General features: G+C 42.1%; 1 long non-coding RNA gene across 1 annotated transcript in view; it reads right to left on the reverse strand.

Moving 5' to 3' along the window:
- Positions 1-22,558, reverse strand: part of LOC134761911 (uncharacterized) — a 137,252-nt gene that overhangs the window by 111,967 nt on the left and 2,727 nt on the right. The window contains exon 2 of the long non-coding RNA XR_010141068.1: positions 15,813-15,881. This is a non-coding gene — a long non-coding RNA (uncharacterized LOC134761911). The remainder of the gene's footprint in view (positions 1-15,812; positions 15,882-22,558) is intronic.

Consider the following 22,558-nt stretch of genomic DNA (forward strand, 5'->3'; position numbering starts at 1 on the left):
TGCAGGGGAGGCCTGGCAGGAAGATAGGCCACTGATGGGAGGAGGCTTAGCAGAAGCCACTCAGTTCCCACTCATTCCCACCCCCTAAGGGCTGGCCCAGACCCCACAACCCTCTGGAACCTGCTGTCCATCCTCCCATCTGCCAGGGATGAAAACGCTCTCATCACTTGGACACACCCTAAATCCAGGGAGGACTGATGAGAATAGAAACAAAAGTTGCCATGTGCTATGGGCTGAACTGAATCCCTCCCAAATTCCTGCATTGAAGCCCTAATCCCCTATACCTCAGAATGTGACTAGATTTGGAGATCAGCCCTCTAAAGAGGTAACTAAGGTAAAATGAGGTCACTAGGCTGGGCCGTGATCCAATGTGACTGGTGTCCTCATAAGGAGGCAATGAGGACGACACACACAGAGGGCAGACCACATGAGGACACAGCAACAGGAGACATCTGCCAGCCAAGGAGAGAGGCCTCAGAAGGAACCGACCCTGCCAGCACCTTGATCTTGGACTTCCAGCCTTCACAACTGTGAGTAAATAAGTTTCTGTTGTTTAAGGCCCCCAGTCTGTGGCTTCGTTACAGTGCTCTTGTGAACCGATATGCCACACCTCTTGGTGAGAGAGAGATGTGAAGCCCTTTACCTCACTTGACCTCATTTGAGCATCATTAGCACTCAGTATTGAATCAGGGTGAAGATACGCATGCAGAGCCAGGGTCATTGTACCCATTTCAAAGTTGGAAATGTTGAGTCTCAAAGCTATTCTGGGAGAACATGGGGCCTTCCCACATCCTGATCCAGGGCTCCTTCCCCTTGGCCATGTTTCCTCCCTGTTGGCTTTGACCTGGGCAGGATGCTTGTGTACTATATGGGCTCAGGCCACTCCCCAGCATCCACTGGGCCTTGGAGGAGGTCAGCTCCTTCTCCAGCCACAACCTGCCCTCCCTCACCCTGCACCATCCCAGGCTGCTCTTAGCAGTCAGCCACTGTGACGGCCGTTCTGGATGTCATTGTCTCCCTGAATGTTCATGTCCACCTCTCCCTGCAGGATCATCCTGCACGGGGCTTGGATGTTGACAACAAGCTGAGCCTGTGTCCATGGAGCTACTAGATGTTAACGACTTGGTTAGAAGATGAGGGCAGTAGGAAAGCTCATTTAGTGAGGGAGACACTGGTATCACCAACCCTAGGGTTTGGAAAAGGAGAACACCAAGAGGGGTGCTGGGGAGCAGGGCTAGAAAGAAGGGGAGGGGAGAAACTCAAGAAAAAGGAGAAAGAGGGAAGAAAAGGAGAGAGGGAGAGGGATGTGAAAGATAACAGGAAGGGTCAGGCTGTCCCTGGTAGGGAAAACCAACATGGCAGAGCAAGAAAAGTCCTCCACACCCTATTCCAGCCCCGTGGGTGTCACTGCAATCTTTGATGTGCAAAGAACCCTCTGAACTTAAGGAGTTATAAAACACCAGAGAGGGGATTACTTTGTGTCTGCCCTCAGCCTTCACTTCTCTTATTATCTGCAATAGACTAAATAATTATGCCCCCCACTCCAAAGTCATATGCCGAAATCCTAACCCTCAAGGTGATATTAGGGGTGCGATCTTTGGGAGGTGTTGAGGTCATGAGGGTGGAGCTAAATAATTATGCCCCCCACCCCAAATTTCCATACGCTGAAATCCTAAAGCCCAAAGTGATATTAGGGGTGAAACTTTTGGGGGCTGTTGAGGTCATGAGGTTGGAGCCTTCATGAATGGGACTAGTGCTATTATGAAAGAGACCCCAGAGAGATCCCTCTCCTATTCCACCATGAAGACTCAGCAAGAAGGTGCCATCTATGAACCGGGAAGTGGCCCTTGCCACACACCAAATCTGCTGGCACCTTAGTCTTGGACTTTCCAGCCTCCAGAACTGTGAAAAATAAATATCTGTTGTTTAAAAGCCACCCAGTCTATGGTATTTGGTTATAGCACCCCAAATAGACTAAGACTCTATTCATTCCTTGTCCTTAATATCCTTCCCCCCTTTTCATTCCCCTTTTCCTTACCAACCCTGCAGCCCCCACCCCTCTCCTTGGCAGAACAAATCCACATTTTCTTCTATTGATTTGCTCTCTCTCTGCATAAAGCGTGCAGAACAAGCACAGTGCACAATGTTGTTTCTGTTGGGCGGCTGTGCGGCTTGATGAATGTGCGAGACAGACGCTGGCTGCTGTACAATGCCTGACGGCCGGGCATGCATATCTTCACTATGATTCAGACACTTGCATTCAATTGTGTATTTACACAGGCTGGGGATATTTATAGACAAGAGCATCCATAGAATATGGCTTACAGTGGCCTTGGCCCTTTGACCTGAAATCGAAGGGGACCTCACAGAAATTATGCCACCTATTCTTGAAACAGTTCTAAAAGGGAATGGGAAGAAATGTTTTCCCTGCTTTTCTAGGCAAAGACTGCTCAGAAGGACAATATTACCAGCTATCATTTACTGAGCAGCTATTATGGGCTGGGTTTTACATGTTACATCTCATCTTTTCAACAAATCTCTGAATAGATATTTGTATCCATAGTTTACAGACAAGGTTCAGATAGATTAAGAAACTAGCTGAGGTTCAGATAGGTTAAGAAACTTCTCCTGAGTCCTACAGAAGTCATTGGCGAATCCAAGGCCAGAGCCTGTGCTCTTTCTGAAATACCATGGAGGGGGGTTCATATCACCTTAAACATAGAAGCCAGCCACAGCCAGTTTGTCTGTTCCTCACCATGAAATAGAAACTTGCCTCATCTTCATACATCTTTGTATTCTCCAAGCCCAGCACATTTTTCTGTGTACAAAAGATGCTCAATATATGGTTACGGATAATGAGAAACCCATACAGGCAAACAAAATCTTGATTAACCACAACCCTGCCAACTGAAACTCTCAAGTAACTAAAATAAAATTGTAGAGCTTCTATTTTAAGTGAAACAAGCAAATCACAGCACAATAAACTTGTATCTCACTGTCATTTCAGGTCAGTGGACTAGGTAGGCAGTTGAACGGGTGCATGGAGGAATGCAGGCATGCTTGCAGTGGGTCAGTGTCCTGCCCAGCCTGTGTACCCAGTCGCTATCTTGCTCAGAGAGAACTGATAGCTATGAGCCTGACCCCAAGGCCCAAGAAAACTATTATTCAACAGAATCAAAAGTCAGGACTGGGGAACTACTCTGTCCTTGGAATTGTACCACATGTTGAAGGGAGTATAGAATTATAATTGTGTTCCTAACATGTAAATTACATTATAGTAATGGAAGCAGAAAATGGTCAGAAAACTTCAATAGTCAGGGTGGAAAAGCAAAGTATATTGAGTTGACTCTTAGCTAACTTGACAATTCAATTACCCAAGTTAACCAGTCTCAGTTAATCAAGGTTACAATGCAATTGAGATTCACCCTACAGATTACCTGTACCCTGATGACCAAATGTTCCATATATGTGTCTTTCCTCAATGTGAAATGGAAGTGTAGCTTTCACTTCTCATCAGTTTCACCCACTGGCTGCTTGCATCAGTGGCTCCTCCAATCCCGTAATACAGCTCTTTCTACCTATGTTTCTGAACATGAGGAGGGGGTGAGAAGAGACCAGGCTGCAGAGTCAGCCAGGCCTGAGCTTGACCTGGACCATCTACTTAGTACTGCATGACACTGGGCAAACTTATTTGCCCTTCAGGGCCTCAATTTCCTCACCTTTAAAGTGGGGATGACAACACCCACTCCCTTGAGTTATTTATTTACTCATGTAATAAATACAGCAAGGTCCTCACCTTGCTGTAGACAGGTTTTAAGGAGGTTGATGAGATTACATTAGAGAAACAAGCTAAAGATTAAAACTGAAGCAAGAGAAGAAAGGGAATTAAGGTAGGGATAATCAAAAGCTGGAATTGAGGCTGGAAAAAGTGAGGATGACAAAGATCTAGGAGTTGCCCATGCACGTGACTCCAAGCATCATAGAAACCAGTGTGAAAAGGAAAGGCTGGTCTTTTATACAACTCACAGGGTTCCTAAGAGAAACACCAGGTGATCAGGACAGAGGTGCACTTGGCCCTGAGAGCAGAGGGGAAAATGCCTTCTTAGACACCTCTTAAGGAGGCCCCTACATGATGTAATGAGCAACATCGTTGACGTAAACATCCTATTTTCTTCTCAACCACTCCAGTGTGGACTGGGAGCATCCCATCAAAGCCTCATTCAGTAAAAGCTGCTGAATTCAGGGGAGAGGTCAGGGGAAGGGCAGAGTGATGAGATCTCAGTGCCCAACTCCAGTGATACAACTTGATCTGGGACACATTTTAGGCTATGTAAACTTTAGACTCCAGACTGTCACTTGAAAAATTCTTTAAGGTATCGTTTCTCTTAGCTGAGTTCTTTTTTCTTTTCTAACTCAATTTTCAACAATGAGTTCAGTGTTGTTTACTCCTCAGAAGCACCTGTGGTGCCACAAGCCTGGGCTGCCCATCAAACCCATGCACTTCAACCAGCAACAGAGCCAAGAGTAAATGTGAAGTCCTCTTATTGGAGCTGAGCTGAGCAGCCCTCAAGGAGAAAGCCTGAAGGAAGCCATCCCTCCTCCAATTGACAGTGCCAACCAAAAGGCAAGGCCAAGATTCCCCTTTGTAAAGGAGTCTTGGGTCAATTCCAGTATGTAGATAAGCGGGTGAGCAAGGCTACACCATAGAGAATGGCCATAAGGATTTCGGTCTGGAATTTTTTTTTCAATTTCATTTAATTTTAAGTTCTGGTATACATGTGCAGGACAGGTAGGTTACATAGGTAAACATGTGCCATGGTGGTTGACTGCACCTATCAACCCATCACCTAAGTATTAAGCCCAGCATGCATTAGCTATTTTTCCTGATGGTCCCCTTCCTCTCACCCTTCTCCACCAGGCCCCATTGTGTGTTGTTCCCCTCCGTGTCCATGTGTTCTCATTGTTCAGCTCCCACTTGTAAGTGAGAACATGCAGTGTTTGGTTTTCTGTTCCTGTGTTAGTTTGCTGAGGATAATGGCTTCCAGCTCCATCCATGTCCCTGCAAAGGACATGATCTCATTCTTTTTTATGGCTGCATAGTATTCCATGGTATATTTCTACTACATTTTCTTTATCCATTCTATCATTGATGGGCATTTGGGTTGATCCTATGTGTTTGCTATCGAGAATAGTGCTGCAATGAACATAGGCATGCTTGTATCTTTCTAATAAAACGACTTGTATTCCTTTGTGTATATGCCCAGTAATGGGATTGCTGGATCAAATGGAATTTCTGGTCCTAGATCTTTGAGGAATCACCACACTGTCTTCCACAATGGTTGAACTAATTTACATTCCCACCAACAGTATAAAAGCGTTTTTATTTCTTCACAGCCTCGCCTTTTTATTTCTTCTTTTTATATCTGTTGTTTCTTGACTTTTTAATAATCGCCATTCTGACTTAGCCTGGAATTTTTTAAGTTGATATGCACAAGAGCAAAATGTATAGGCTTTCAAAGCAAACACTTACATATGCCAAGCTATTCTCAGGACCCTACCTACAATAAGTCACATAAGCTCACCAAGGAGGTGGGACCTATTACTATTCACAGTGTACAGAAGAAGAAAATGAGCCACAGGGCCACACAGCTAACAAGTGGCAAAACCTAGACTTGAACCCAAGCAGTTGGAAGCAAACTTCATGCTCCGAACCACACACTATTTTTGCTTATTAAGCAGTTGAAGTACTAGAAAATTCTACCAAAATTAGTAATGCTGCTTTCGTGATTGTTGCTCTGGAGGGCTCCTTCCAGCAGTTTACTAGCAGTTATCAGACCTCTTGTCTCTCCTGTCCACTCGAAGTTCAAGGCAGTGGAAACTGTGATCTGAATATAAACGATGTGTGTCTTTCCATTCATCACAGCAGTGGGCTCATGCCCCTCTCATCCACATGGGATATCAAATCATTAAGAAACAAATTGAAATGATGGGGTTCAAAACACTTCCCTGATTTTACTGCTCGTCTACTGCCCCTGACTGTGATTATAAAATAATAGTATCAAGTATGTAGAAGCATCAAGAACTGCGGGTCTTTGATGAGCTCATGTATTCATTCTTAATCAATATGAAGGCTTGGGAAGAGTCAACAAAAACCACACGATCGGATATTGCTCCTGGTGGACTTCACCACCAGGTGGTAATTGGTTAAAAACATGGTCTGTGGTTGAAAGACCTATCAAAGAGCCTGTCTGCTTCTCACATAAAACACTGGACTGGAAACTCCAGGCTTCATGCTCATTCATCAAGTATACATTATCTATAAAATATCCAAAAACTGATAAATCTTTTAGGAGAAGTAAAGAGATGTCTTTTGTGTGTGTGATGGGATAAAATACAATCATAGATTCGATAAAAGTGAGCAAGATATTATGGCTCGGAACCTACCTTTCAGAAAGTTTATTTGGCCAGGCACAGTGGCTCATGTCTGTAATCCTAGCACTTTGGGAGGCCGAGGTGGGGGGATTGCTTGAGGCTAGGAGTTCAAGACCAGCCTGGTCAGCATGGTGAAACCCAGTCTCTACTAAAAAATACAAAAATTAGTTGGGCGTGGTGGTGCATGCCTATAATCCTACATACTCGGGAGGCTGAGGCATGAAAATCACTTGAGCCTGGGAGGCGGAGGTTGCAGTGAGCTGAGATCATGCCACTGCACTCCAGCCTGGGCAACAGAGTGAGATTCTGTCTAAAAAAATAAAAAGAAGAAAGTGTATTAACAGCTCTGGGTACAAATGATCTTTCTCTGGTGTTGTATTCAGCAACAGGTTTTAAACGTGAGGGGCTGGACTAAGAGCAAATTAGTGTCTGCAAAAACTGGGACAGATGCTTTTAAGCCTCAAACTCTCAACTGGAATCAGTGCCCCAGAGTCTTACTCCCCACATTTGTGCCACAGGTAATTGTCCTAAAATCTGTTTTTATTGCCAGAACTATCAACCACATTAAGGTCATCTCACTAAATTTTACTACAACTAAATGTTTTCCAACCAATGTAAAATTTATAACCGACTTTAAATTTGATAAGGTCCTAGTTGGACGCTTCTGATTTTCTGTTTGCAAAGTTCTTCACCAATTCAGACACCATTTTTCCACCCCTTTAAAAAGTTCTTTTCAAACTAGGGAGACTAAAGCTCATTTTTACTGAAACACTTGGTACCTAAACCCAACTTTACATTTTCTACATTCTGCTAGGAAGTGAGACATCTACCTTAAGGGCTCAGAGATGAAATATGTTGAAATCCCAGAAAGTCAGAAAGCTCTTCTGCCTATCCTACACTTCCCAACCTCTTAAACTTTCCAGGTCAAAGTTGTGGACCTGTAGGTTCTAGGATAGCCACACCCAAGCCTTACACAAGAGAGGCATATTCCCAGGCTGGGCACAGTGGTTCATGCCTGTAATCCCAGCACTTTGGGAGGTTGAGGTGGGTGGATAACCTGAGGTTGGGAGTTCGAGACCAGCCTGACCAACATGGAGAAACCCCGTCTCTACTAAAAATACAAAATTAGCCGGGCGTGGTGGCGCATACCTGTAATCCCAGCTCCTCGGGAGGCTGAGACAGGAGAATTGCTTGAACCCAGGAGGTGGAGGTTGCAGTGAGCCAAGATCACACCACTGCACTCCAGCCTGGGCAACAACAGTGAAACTCCGTCTCAGAAAAAAAAAAGAGAGAGAGAGAGAGAGAGAGACAGAGGCACACTCTCTTTCTACCTGATTCAGATCATATACCCTTTGGGTGCTGTAAACTCAAGATGGGCTGACAACAAAAGAGTCAATCATGCTAGAGGTAGCACAATCGAGAAGAGGTATAGGTAAAATTTCCCCCGGATGTGTTCCACAACCATACAACACCACAGGTTCTATACATAACTGGGTTTGTTAGGAAATTTTTCTTTCAATGGATCCAACTGTCTCTGTGGGATTCATCCCACAGAGAAGTGAGTCACCCATCCCCCAGGGGACCCCAGTGAGGCTCAAGCAGACTAGCAGCCAAATCGAACACTCCAGACCCCCAAAACAATCAGCCCCAAGATGAATAAGAATAACGTTCAAAATAACATTTTTAAAAGACCATGTGTCCAAACATGCTGTGCATGTCCTGGCAGGGGAAGCTGAGTGTTAAGATAAATCACATCCAACTTGCCAGGGAACAGGATCAAGACTACAAGAAAAATATCCCTGTCATGTGAGCCAGGCAATCTGACAACATTTCCCCCAAGTTTGACAGAGATAAGAGTGGCCAGTCTACTTTTACTGCTGCCAAAGTTATTTTTTCCCTGATGGCTGGAGAGATAAAAGACCTGAAACCATAAATATGAGCAGGTGAATTTGTAAAATCCAGGTTCCTTTCAAAAGGAAAAGGTTTATTTAAAAAACAAACAAACAAAAAGACAACTTCAAAACAGGAAAAATATCCAAGCTGTTATCTTTAGGGTCCCAAATGGCCACATTCCCAGAAGGAAATTGTAACCATTGTGGAGTTCATTCCGGGATGTGTACCAGGTCTAAACAATGCTGACATCACTTAGGCTGGTTGGCTGGGCACCTTCCAAGTTATCTTCTTTCTATGAAGCAACAGGCCTCCTATTTGGCAAGAACATCCCAACCAAAGGGGAGGTTCTTCAAGGAATTGAGATAGCCCTGGAAGCATTAACTGGGGAGATGAACAGAGGAAAATGCATACTGGCTCTTACCAGGAAGAGAAGAATCATGTACTCTGCAGAGAAGGCTGAGGGTTGGTAGCAAGACCATCCTCCATCAGGAATGAGCAGAAAAGGGGACATGTGGTTGTGTTTGATGGCAGCAACGGGGAGGGTGATCACACCGGTTGAGTGGTGGGGAGACCGCAAGCCGAGGGAGCTACTCCAGTGGGGAACTTCATAGAGACTTGATGGGGATTTGAAGTATGATTAGGTGGATTCAGAGCTGAAAGTGGATTGAGCTACCTGTCAGGGACTCTGTCCTCCACTAGTGAATTAAGCCAAAGAACCCTGTCATTCACTGTCAGAGATAACCTCATGCAGTGAGAGCACAAAGCACTGTGTCCATGATCTAGTAAAAGGAGGACACTGTCCCCTAACAGCTGCCAGGAGCAAAGCTGGGGGCATCCAATCCATTTTTAACAGCCCAATCAGGGTGACCATGGCTCCCATGCTACAGCAAGGGAGCTGGGAAGAGCCACAATGCAGGGTGGCCCTCCCATGGTTCAACCCAAAAAGGAGATGGAGCAATGAGACAATAGACTGGGGTGACTCTCACAGGTATCAGCACTATCTGCTTCTTCATCAAGGCCGAGCAAGGGAAGTCACACACATCTTTTCTCCCAGGATGTGACTCCCTCATGCCAATCCTCCTGAATCACAACACACTGATTGATTGGCATATATCTTAGTCCACTCAAGCTGCTGCCATAACAAAATGTCATAGACTGAGAGGCTAAAGCAATAAAAATTTATTTTCTCACATTTCTGGAGGCTGAAGTCTGAGATCAGGGTGCCAACATGGTCTGTTTCTGGTAAAACCTCTCTTCCTGACTTGCAGACAGTCCCCCTCTCACTGTGTCTTCACATGGTAGATAAAAAAGCAGCAGGCTTTGTGGTGTCTCTTCTTATAAAGGCACTAATTCCATCATGAGCCCCATCCACATGACCTCATCTAAATCTAATTCTTTCCCCAAAACTCCATCTCCAAATACCATCACACCGGGGGCCTGGAATTCTGGAGGGAAACCATTGGGTTCCTAGCAGCATGGTTTTCTGTGAATCCAATCATTCTCTGTGTTACGGGTCTTCACTTACAAGCAACACTGTTTCAACATGCCCACCTTGATGTTAGCATCATGAGGCTTATGGTTCTATGGTGGCATGAGAAGTAATAATAGACAAAGTGACTGCATAAAATACATGTTCATCAAATATTTGTCCCTCATCCCAACTGCCATCCCCTTTTCTTCCACAGCCTGTTTCCAAACTCTTTGCTCTGACCTGAAACCTCAAAAGTCTTCCAAATTCCAGACATTCTGGTTCCTGAAAATTCAAAAGGGACAGGACACCAGCCCCTGAAATAGGGACTACTGTGGAAACATTGGAGATAGAGGAAGAACAGGGGACTCTATCCACTCACAAGTTATGCAAAGAGAAGAGACTCCAGCCATCACCAACATGTATTTCTTGAGACTGGCCCTATGCTAGGTGCATAGTGGGAAACAGGGGAAGACAGGGGAAGGCCCTCAAAGAGCTCACATAACCCAAAAAGGGGAGCAATGACGTTGTAATTTACATGGTACTGGCTCTAAGTGCTGAAAGAACTTAGAGGAAAGAGAGATCTGAGTCAGTCACAACAATCAGAGAAGGAATTATGGGAGAAGAAACATGGGAGCTGGGGCTTGAAAGACAGAAAAACATATCAGAGAGGAAAGAGGAGGGTTTCGTCAAGCAGGAACCAGCATGAGCAGAAGGACAGAGGCAGAGATCTGGCAGAAGGAGAAGACATGAGGAGACCAGGGTGGCTGGGTGTCGGGATGCATCCATTTATTGACTCATCTTTTCATTCATTAATACATATTTATTGAGCACCTATTATATAACGGACACTGTTGTAGGTGAAAGGGACTCAGCAGTGAACCAAAAAATCCCTGCTCTCATAGAACTTACATTCTAGTAGGAATAAAAAAAAAAACCAAAACAAATAAATATATAACATCACTGGTGACAATAATTATGAAGAAAAATAAAGGAAACCAGGGTTTCCAGTCAGAATGGAGTAAGAAGGACCATGACTCTTCTTTCTGAGACATTCAAACTATTTACAAAATATAAAATGCAATGGTTTTGAAGACACTGAACATTAGGCAACAAAGGACAATGATTCCTGAGGGACAAGAAACAGGTGAGCTCTACATTAGTCCCAACTTGAGAGAATTTCTAGCTCAAGGCACAAGGAGGAGGAACAGATGGAGCCCAGAAGACATTTTCAGTTGAAGAGACAGACAGCTTGGAGTCCAGGGAAACCAAGGCAGATAGTTGCCAAAATGGAGCAGAAACAGAGAGAGATGCAAGGAGAGATAACTTTGGAGATCAGGACAGGGCTCCTACTGAGTAGTCAGCTGAGTACTGATCAGCATGTGTGTGTGTGGAAAATGTCCAAGACCAGGGAAAGAACCATCCAAAAGGATTGAAGGGAACAGTGCCCACTGCTCACACAGGGCCAGAGACAGTGCCTATTCCCATCAGCCACACTGTAAAACTTTATAACTCAGAGCCTTGCCTCAGTAGTGAGGAATGCCTAGACTGAGCATTGCTTTGGTTCCATCTAACAAATCTTAAGCCCAAGACCCGAAAGAAGTTAAACTGTTTCCAAGTCACTTGACTCCACCACAGAGCTAAGCTCAAGAATATTTATATGAAAACACAAATATCCAGCACCTGACTAAGTAATAGTCACAATGTCTGATAACTGATCAAAAATTACCAGGCATACAAAGAAATAGGAAAATACAACCCACAATGAGAAAAGAAATCAATCAATTGAGATCAACTCAAAAATGACACAGATATTAGAACTGGCAGACAATAATGTTAAATGGTTATTATGACTGTAATTCAAAGAGTTAAGTAGAGACATAAATGATAGAAAGATAATTGGAATTCTATAGATGGAAACTACAATGTGTGAGATAAAATTACACAGTGTGGGATTAAAATCCCATTAGACATTTCAGAAGAAAATGGTAGCAAATTTTGAATACATATCAATAAAATCTATTCTAAATGAAACTCAGAGAGAAAAATAACTTTACAAATAAACACAGCATTACTAAGTTATGGGATAACTCCAAGTGCTCTCATGTATGTGTAATTCCTGATATTGGTATTTCATGTTTTCTCTCCTTTTTCTTGATTAATTCCTGATATTGACTTCCTTGGAGTCAAAGAAGGAGAGGAAAAAAGGGAAGACAGAAAAATATTTGAAAAACTAATGGCTAGAAATTTTCCAAATCCAATAGTCAAATTGCACAAAACCAACAATAGAGAGAAAACCTTGAAAGCAGCCAGAAAAAGAAGCCCACATGTTGGGTACAGCAGAACGGGATACTATGTGAGCAGATAACACATCAAAAACAATGCAAGCCAGAAAGCAGTGAAGCAACAACTTTAAGTTACTGAAAGAAAAATTTGTCAACCTAGAATTCTGCAGAAGCAAAGATATCTTTTAAAACCAAAGGCAAAATAATAACTTTTGAGACATGAAAAAGCTGAGAGAATTTATCACCAGAAGATCCAGAGTACAAGAAATGTTGAAGAAAGTCCTACAAGCAGAAAAAAAAAATGATACTAGATGGAACTAGATATCTACGGAAAAGAATGAAGAGCCCTAGATACGGTAAATACATAGGGAAATATGTAAAATTGTTTTTTATTATTTAAATATCTTTTAAAGATAACTAATTATATAAAAATAATAACAATGTAGCCTGGGGTTCATAACATGTATAAAAGTAAACAGTGTAGCAACAACAGCGCAAAGAACATTAGAAGAGAAATAGAAGTATATTACTATAAAGCTCTTATGTTATTCATGAGGTACTTATAATACCACTTAAAGGTAGACTGATAAATTAAATATGTATATTAAAAATCCTAAAGCAACCACTAAAATAACATAACAAAGAGTTATAGAAAATCACTTTATAAATGAAATAATAAAAATAATCAATTACTCCAAACGATACTAGAAAAGAAGAAAATAATAAAAAGAATAGATAAAACAAATATAAAACAACTAGCAAAATAATAGATTTAAGCAACTATATTAATAGTCACATTAAGTGCAAAGGTGTGAATACTCCAACAAAAAGCAGGATTTTCAGCTGTATACTGCTCACAACAAACCTTAAATATAAAAGCACAATTATATTAAAAGCAAAAGCATGGAAAAAGTACTATGCTAACACTGACCAAAAAACACTGCAGTGGCTATACTACTATCAAAGTAGATTGTAGAGCAAAGAATATAATCAAAGGTAAAGTAGATTATTTCATAATGATAAAAGGGCCAATTCATCAAAAAGACATAGCAATGCCAAAAAGGTAATGCACCTAATAATAAAGTTTTAAGCTACATGAAGCACAAACTGACAAAACCGTAAGCAGAAATAGACAAATCTACAATTTTAGTAAAGAATTTCAATGCTTACTTCTCAATAATTGGTAGAACAAACAGAAAGGAAATCAGTAAGGACATAGACTATTTAAGCAACATTATCAACCAACGGCACCTAATTGATATTTATAGAAAAGTACACCCAAAATAAGTAGAAGAAAGGAAATAATAAAGATGGCAGGCAAAATCAATGAACTACAAAACAGAAAAGCAATATAAATATTAGTAAAATCAAAAGATGGTTTTTTGAGATCAATAAAATTTATTAATTTCTAGCCAGATTAATCAAGAAAAAGGAGAGAAAACATGAAATACCAATATCAGGAATCAGAGAGGTTATATCACTACAGATTCTGCAGATATTAAAACGATAATCAGAGAATCTTACGAAAAACTTTGTGCCAATAAACAAGCAACTTAAATGAAATGGACATGTTCTTTGAAAGAAAAAAACCATCAAACTCAATGAAGAAAAAATTGGTAACTTAAGTAACCTTATATGTATTAAATAAATTTCCTCCCACAAAGAAAATTCCAGATGCAGATGATTTTGCTGGTATATTCTATCAAAGTGTTAGGGAATAAATAATAACAATTCAATACAAACTCTCCCAGAAAATTGAAGAAAAGAAACACTTCCTGATTCGTTCTCTGAGGTCAGCATTACCCTGATACCAAAACCAGATAAAGATATTTCAATAAAACTACAGACCAGTATCCCAACAGTTGGATGTCTATAGGCAAAAAAAGTAAACTCCAATCCGTATCTTAGCATGATATACAACCTGCTTCATTTTCTTGACAGGTTGCATGTAGAGAGGGACAGGAAGAGAGAAGTCAAACGTGATTCTAGCTAATTAAAAATGGATCATAAACCTAAATATAAAGCCTGAAATTATAATACTTCTAGAAGAAAATACTATATAAGTAAAAGCTTTTGTCCCTGGGTTAAGCAAAGATTTCTTAGGTCTAACACCAAAAGCAGTATCTATAAAGGAAGAAATTGATATATCAGACTTCAAAATTTAAAACTTCTGATCTTTGAAAGACACTGTTAAGAGCATGAGAAGACATGCCACAGACTGGGAGGAAGAGCATACATCTGATAAAGAATGCGTATCCAGAGTATATAGAGAACTCTCGAGATTCAAAAAGAAGAAAATAGATAACCCAGTAAAATAATGGATTGGTGAACACACCTTAAGATGACCTCCAATGAGTCATGCCCTTGTTTAACCATCTGCCTTTGAGTACACATAGACTCTGCAACTTGCTTTTAACCAACAGAATATGGCAAAGATGACGGGCTATCACTTCATGATTACCTTATGTTACGTAAGACTCCATCTTAGCAGGCTGCAAAGAGATTTGCCTGCTGGCCTTGAAGAAGCAAAAAGCCATGTTTTAAACTGCCTGTGGAGGGGGCTACATGGCAAGGTATGGCAGACAACCCCTAGTAGCTAAAAGACAGCTAGTAAGAAGCCAGGGCCCTCAATCACACTGCTCCAAGATAATCCTGCAAACAACCTGATATGCTTGGAAGTGGATTTGTCCCTAGCCTAGCCACCAGGTGAGATATCAGCCTGGCTGACACCCTGATTACAACCTGGTAAGACCCTGAGCAGAGGATTCAGCTAAACTGTGCCCAGACTCCCAATGCACAAAAACTGTGGGATAACAAACGAATGTTGTTTTAAGCCACTACGTTTGTGATAGCTTGTTATACAGCACCAGAAAACTAATAGTCATGCAACACATAACAATGTTCTGGTCAGTGACAAATCACATATATGATGGTGGTCTCACAAGATTATAATTCCGTATTTTTACCGTACCTCTTCTACTTTTAGATGTATGAACTCTTGCCACTACGTTACATTTGCCTACAGTATTCAGTACAGTCACATACTGTACAGGTTTGTAGCCTAGGAGCAATCAGCTATGCCATCTAGCCTAGGTGTATAGGAAGCTACACAGGTTGAATATCCTTTATCTGAAATGCTTGGAACAAGAAGTGTTCCAGATTTCAGTCTTCTTTAGATTTTGGAATATTTGCATGTACATAATGAGATATCTTGGGGATGGGACCCAAGCCTAAACACAAAATTTATTTATATTTCATATATACCTTTCATGACTATCCTGAAGGTAATCTTATACGTATTGTATAATAATGTGCATAAAGCAAAGTTTTGACTGCAACCTGTCACATGAGGTCAGGCGAGGAATTTTCTACTTGTGGCATAATGTCCGCACTCCAAAAAAAGTTTCAGATTTTGTAGCATTTCAGATTTCAAATTTTTAGATTAGGGATACTCAACCTGTACCACTTAAGTTTATGTAAGTACACACTATGATGTATTCACAATGTCAAAATCACCTAAGAATACATTTCTCAGAATGTATCCCCATCATTAGGTGACACATGACTGTCCACAAACAAAACTTCTGAACAGACGCTTCACCAAATGAAGTATATGGATGGCAAATAAGCACATGAAAAAGATGCTAAAATAATAAGCACATGAAAAAGATTACTAAAATAATTAGTAATTAGAAAAATCCAAGTTAAAACCACCATGAGATATCACTACATACCTTTTAAAGTTGCTGAAAGTGTTGGCGAGGACATGGAGGAACTAGAACTCGCTTTCGCTGCTAGTTGATCTGTAAAATGTAAAAAGCTTTGTTGGAAAACAGTTTGACAGTTTCGTAAAAATTAAATATACACCTTCCATATGACCCAGTCATTCCTCCCCTAGGCATGTACCCAAGAGAAAGGAAAACATGTGTTCATACAATGCCTTGCCCATGAATGTTTACAGCATCTTTATTTGTAACAGCAAAAACTAGAAATGTCCCATACAGCAGTAGGTGAATAGACAGGTACACAATAGAATACTACTCAGCAATAAAAAGGAATGAACTACCGATACCTGCTGCAACATGAAGGAGTCTCTAAATAATTGTGTTGAGCGAAAGAAACCAGGCAAAAAGGAATATACACTGTTTGATTCTACTTGTATTAAATTCTAGAAAATGCAGACTAATCTATAGTCAGAAAACAGATCCGTAATTGCTTGTGTATGGGAGAGAGGCAGGAGGGAGGATTACAGAGCAGCTCAAGTCAACATTTGCCAGTGATGGATAGGTTCATTATCTTAATTGTGGGGATGGTTTTGCTGATGTATACATTATATCAAAACTTATCAGATATGTGTAGTTTATGGTATGTCAATTATACCTCAATAAAGCTCTCAAATTTAAAAAACAAAAAGAATAATTGGGGAATAGAGAATGACAAAGGGTGGTGTTTTTGATAGGAGGTTCATGGAAAGTTCTCTGGGAAGGTACCATTTGTGTAGACCCAAATGAAGTGAAGGAGTGAACAATGTGACCAGCTTTGGAGAAGAACATTTCAGGTGGCAGGAAGAGCAGATGCAAACGCCCTAGACTGGGACTGTGCTGGGCACGTTAGAGTATGATGTGGCTGCAAGAGAGTGAACAAAGGGCAAAGGAGGCCAGAGAGGTAGAGAAGGCCTAGATCATGTAGAACTTACCGTTTTTTCACTGACCCACTGAGGTGGGGGTGGGGGGCAAGCCCCAAGGGGCTCTTGCATCTGGCGCCAAACACCTGGCTACACACCACCCAGGCGCAACCTGCTCCAGGGACAGTGCCAGGTGGGGAGTTTGACTGGGGCAGTACACTGTCAAACAATAACGCAGGTGTCCTAAGGTGAGCTCAGGGAGCACAGAAACCTCCCGTGGAACAGAAGGGCAAAAGCTCATTTGATCCTGATTTTCAGTATGAATACAGACCGTGAAAACAGGGCTTCACAATCCTGTAGACCTTTTGGGTTTTAAGCAGGTGTCAGAAAAGTTACCATAGGGATAGACTGGATAAAGAAAATGTGGCATATATACACCATGGAATGCTACGCAGCCATAAAAAAGAATGAGTTCATGTCCTTTGCAGGGACATGGATGAAGCTAGAAACCATCGCCTTCAGCAAACTAACACAGGAACAGAAAACCAAACACTGCATATTCTCACTGGTAAGTGGGAGTTGAACAATGGAGAACACATGGACACAGGGAGGGGAACATCACACACTGGGGCCTGTAAGGGGGTGGGGGGAAAGGGGAGGGAGAGCATTAGGACAAATACCTAAGGCATGTGGGGCTTAAAACCTAGATGACAGGTTGATAGGTGCAGCAAACCACCATGGCACATGTATACCTACGTAACGAACCTGCACATTCAGCACATGTATCCCAGAACTTAAAATAAAATAAAAATAAAAATAATATTGGAAAAAGGAAGTATTCGCTTGCAGAAGAAAATAAGTAGAAATATATATGGAATAAAATCTCAAATGCCTATTGGATAGCCAGTAACATAACATTGGTATAAAATAAGAGACTATAGTAGAGTTTGTGGCTAAATGCTCTGACTAAATATATTCAAGCCAAAACAGCAGGCAAAACAGTATGGCAACCACAACATTTAAGCCAAATAAAACATATTTGCAGTTTGAATTTGGACCCAAAGGCCACCAATTTTTATCCCTGGCATAGAGGTTCCCAACTAATAAACACTAGGAATACATAATTTACGTTACAATGTTAAATCCAATGTTGTCTTCAATATACTATCCATTTATGTTATACTAGTTGTCATTTTCCCACAAAAAAAAAAAAAAGAACTTATCCTGAGAGAGATGGGGACGGCTTGGATTGTTTTGCACAGTTGTGACATGATCCCATTTATGTTTTAAAATTAACATCTAAACCATGACTATCATTCCCAACTATAAAAAGGAAGGATGGAAGCAAGGAAACCAGTTAGTGGACTGTTGAAATTGTTAGGCAAGAGATCATGGTGACTTGCTCCAAGATGACTATGGTAGAGGTCAGGAGAAGGGGTAGGAGGAAGGATTATTTCAAAAGTAGAGCTGCCTCATTTTTTTTTTTTTTTTGGCAGGTTGCATGTAAAGAGGGAGAGGAAGAGAGAAGTCAAAAATTATTCTTAGATTTGTTTTGGTCTGGACATCTGGAAAAAAATAATTTTCCCATGACAAAGATGAGGAAGTCTGAGTTGTCAGTTTCTAAGATGCACTCAGATTTGTCTATGGTGAGTTTAAGGTGCTTGCTAGACAACCAAGCAGCAACACTGGGCAAGCTGGATATATCAGTCTGTAATAAGGGGAGGGAAGTCAGAGGTGGGACTGGAGATATAAATTTGGGGAGGAACCTAGAGAACAGCTGTTAGAACTGAGCACCCTGGGGAACTCCAGCATTAAAAAGTAAGGAAGATAAGAGAAAACCAGGAAAGACGACTGTTAAAGAACAACAGTGAGCCAAGGGAAGAAAGTATGTCAAATAATACAGTGATTAGTTGTGACAAATATGGCCAGCAGGTCAACAGGAGGACTCTGAGTTGACCACTCAAATTAGTAAAGGGCAACCTTGCTAGGAGCTATTTCAGTGAGGTGGTAGGAATGAAAGCTTGATGCGAATGGGTTCACAGGAGAATTAGAGGTGAGAAAGTAGATACAGAAAGTATCGACAAGTTTTGCTGTCAAAGCAAGCAGAGAAATTGAACAGTAATTGAAGAGGGATGTGGGGGTCAAGGGAGATTTTTTTTAAGATTGAAGATATTACGGCATGTTTGTATTCTGATGCGAACACTCCAATAGAATGTGAGAGGTAAAAATTAATGATGCAGGAGAGAGAGAGAGGACAACTGCAGGGGAAAAAAAAGGTCCTTGAGCTTTGGGAGCTATAGGAGATAAAGATGAAGAAGTGAGAATAATGTACCCATGGAGGGCTCTTACTCAAATGTGCCACTCCAGATCAGGACCCAAGTGGAAGGGAAAGGATCAGGAAGCTAACACTGATGAGTGCCTGTGACATCTCAGGCACTTCCTGGTTATTCTTCTCAACCAGACTAGGAGGGATTCTTTTCAGCTTCTCTTTGCAGGTGAGGCAACTGAGGTTCTAAGAGATCCAGTGACTTTCTGCATTGCCCATGGCCAATTCCAGCTACACAGAGGCTGCAAGAGGTCATCTTGAGCAAACAGCAGCTGCCCCTTCACCCTCCACACTTCCAGACCTGCTTACATGACAATGTCCAAACGCTGAGCCTGGTCTGAACCAAGACTGTGCAAAGAAGAGTTTGACTCTTTCTACTTGACCTGCAGTTCAGCTACACAGTGGAACACGGACTATTGGTTTTCTTACCATCTTCTTTCCTCAGAGCCATAAAACCATAGAACACCAAAGCTAAAAGAGACCTCAGAGATCACTCAGCCCACCACCCCCATTTTCCTAAAAGGAAACTGAGGCACAAGGATACACAGGCCCAGGCTCAAAGACAAAGCAGAGACAACTGTCATCTCACGGCCTGTGAGCTGTCAAACACCATTCCCCTCTCGTCCCCAGAGACATGAGTGCACGCACCATGTGTACAAAACCGATTTGAAGATGCAAATTGGCTACATCCAATTTCATCCAACTGTCCTCAAAATTTAAGAGCTCTGCTGACAAGCACAGAGCAAAAAGTAAATTGTTCCCCTGAGAGAAATAGTCCTGGAAATGGCCTCGCCTGTCCCTGTCCAAGGTGCTAGGTGTGCAGAGGCCATGAGGAAGAAGCATGTGTCTGCCAGGCCCAAATGCAACCTTCTTGTAAAAGGAGAGGGGAGGGAAGGCTAGGGTTTAGAGAGAAGGCAGATAAGGGACCCCCTGAAATCCCTCGGACTTGGAAATTGATTGGCACCTTTGCCCAGGACTTCCTGTGTACCTCCTGCAAGTTTACTTTCCAAGGTAACTAGGTGTTAGGGCAGGAGACACATGCCGACCACTAGAGAATGTTCCTGCCCACTCTGGGTTTACACAGAGAGAAAAAATGAAACAGAAGTTTGAAGTGACACCACTACTTTATTTTTATTTATTTTTTCTTACAAACCCTGCAGATGGCATCTGAAGACAAAATTACTCTCAGGGAGACCCAGGCACATTCTCCATGTGCCAGGGCCTCCCACACAGCGTATCGGCTGCCCCAAGCCCTGACCCTCTGACATGCCAAGTGGATTCACCCAAAAGCAGATAAAACAGAACTCCACAGATTAGGTCACTGGTTTTCAATCAGTCTTTTAGAAGCAGAAACATCATTTCAAACAAAATCTCATCAGAAGACAGCAACCACTAAAGACACTGTGCTTGAAGCCAAAGTGGGGGCTACACACCCTACGCCCTTAGCCCACCCCATGCCTTGGAGGTACCTCTGTAGGATGGTGGGGTTCACAGACAAGTCAAAAGTCATTTGGTTGCCAGGCACAGTGACTCACACCTGTTGCTGCAGCTACTTGGGAGGCCAAGGCTGTAGGATCATTTGAGTCCAAGAGTTTGTTTCCTGCCTGGGCAACATAGCAAGACCCCATCTCTTTAAAACACTCACGCATACACACATACACACACACACCCCACACACAAACGATTAGGTTAACTCACAAAAGGCCTGTAGAGCTCTGTTCTATCTCATTCTTTAGGAGGCAGATAGCCCTGCCAAGTCCCAGTTTGTAACACATCACATTGTGTCCTTCCACCCTTAGTAGTAAGACCCTACTCTCCAGTTGCAAAAATCTCTGGTCACAAACAAACCTGGACTGCACCACATTTTTTTAAATCACACTCTGCTCTTTCCTGTACCCTTCATTCAGTTTATCAGTGACTAACATGGGCTGGCCTTCATTTCCAGTTTCCACCTTGCCCTGGCATGCGCCTAGGATTGACCTCCTGCCTCTGCCTCTTTGAATGGACCTCTGGTACCTCTCCATAGCAGATGCTGTCAATGATCTGTCCATATCCCTGTGTTGGTACATGCTGGTGGTACCCTGCTGCAAGCACATATACCTCCCTGCCTGAGAGATTTCTTTCAGTCTGCAAATCTACAGGAGATGCTGAGAGTCAATGTTCTTGAAGCAGCCATCAGCCAATAATCCTTGAGTAAAATAAGTCTGCGGAATGTTCTAATCTACTTCCAGTTTCCCAGTAGAATTGAGCCCAGATTCTCACAGTGGGAATTTATACAATAATACATCCTTTTCAGCTTTCTTCCTTCCCTGTCTCACTTCCCCACTCCCTACTGTGTTTCCAAGGATCACCTCCTAAATAAACTACATGCATCCATCTACTTGGCTCAGAATATGCTTCTGGGAGAACCCAATCTAAGATATTTGGTGCCAGAATAAGAGTAGGAAGCAGATCTTCAGCATAAGGTGCCAGAATAGGATCACGTGCCAACCAGATGCTAATGAGGACCCCATTGCTGGTGATAAATGGGATGGGGTGGAGACAACCCTGGCACACCACGGCATCAAAATTACTAAAATGCTCACCTGTGGTGAAACGCATTGAGATGGAGTCCAAGTGGAAGGAAATGCACTGGCTTATACAATAGATCTAGCACAGTGTTACTCGAAGTGTGGTCCATAGGCTTTCTTTGATTTTTTTAGAGACAGGGTCTCACTCTGTCACCCAGGCTGGAGTACAGTGGCACCATAATAGCTCACTGTAACCTCCAAATCCTGGGCCCAGTTGATTCTCTCATCTCACCTTTCTGAATAGCTAGGACTACAGGAACACATCAGCAAGCCTAGGTAATTTTTTAGCTTTTTGTAGAGACGAGGTCTCACTATGTTGCCCAGGTTGTCCTCAGACTCCTGGCCTCAAGTGATCTTCCTGCCTTGGCCTTCAAAGATGCTGGGATTACAGGCATGAGTCATTGTGCCTAACCATATGCCTTTTTTATTTTGTTATTTTTTTTTAGAAATTCATCAGTCCACAAAGTATTGCTTAAACTATTCCTTTACAACAAATAGTCTGAGAAGTACTGGCCTAGACTTGAAAACAACGGGAGTAATTTTAGTTATGACAATTGTGAAGTTAGTTAAGTGTTGTTAACTCCCCCAAAGTTCTGAAGGAAAAATATGATAGGTTCAGTTCAACTGAGCTATCAACTTGAAATTCAGAAGGTCTCCAGGAGCATGTTAAAGAGAACCTCGTCTCCTCCAGCTGAGAGGCAGACTGAACAGAAATTGGGCTCAGTGTATGACTAACAGGGTGGCAGAGATGCAAAGGAAGCTGCATTCAAAGCCTTCAATGCTAAAGGGATGGCCCCCATTAGAAATGAATGGAACCCTGAGACCTGTGATAAAGACATTTAGATTGACTCACTTGAGAACCTTGAAGTCCCAGATTCCCCTAATCCCTTGGGCCAGCAGAAATACCACCTCCCCCATGCAGAGGAGACACTGTTTATTGGCCTGGATCCATGAAAAAGC

Source organism: Pongo abelii, chromosome 7 (assembly GCF_028885655.2).
Source record: "Pongo abelii isolate AG06213 chromosome 7, NHGRI_mPonAbe1-v2.0_pri, whole genome shotgun sequence".
Lineage (NCBI taxonomy): Eukaryota > Metazoa > Chordata > Mammalia > Primates > Hominidae > Pongo > Pongo abelii.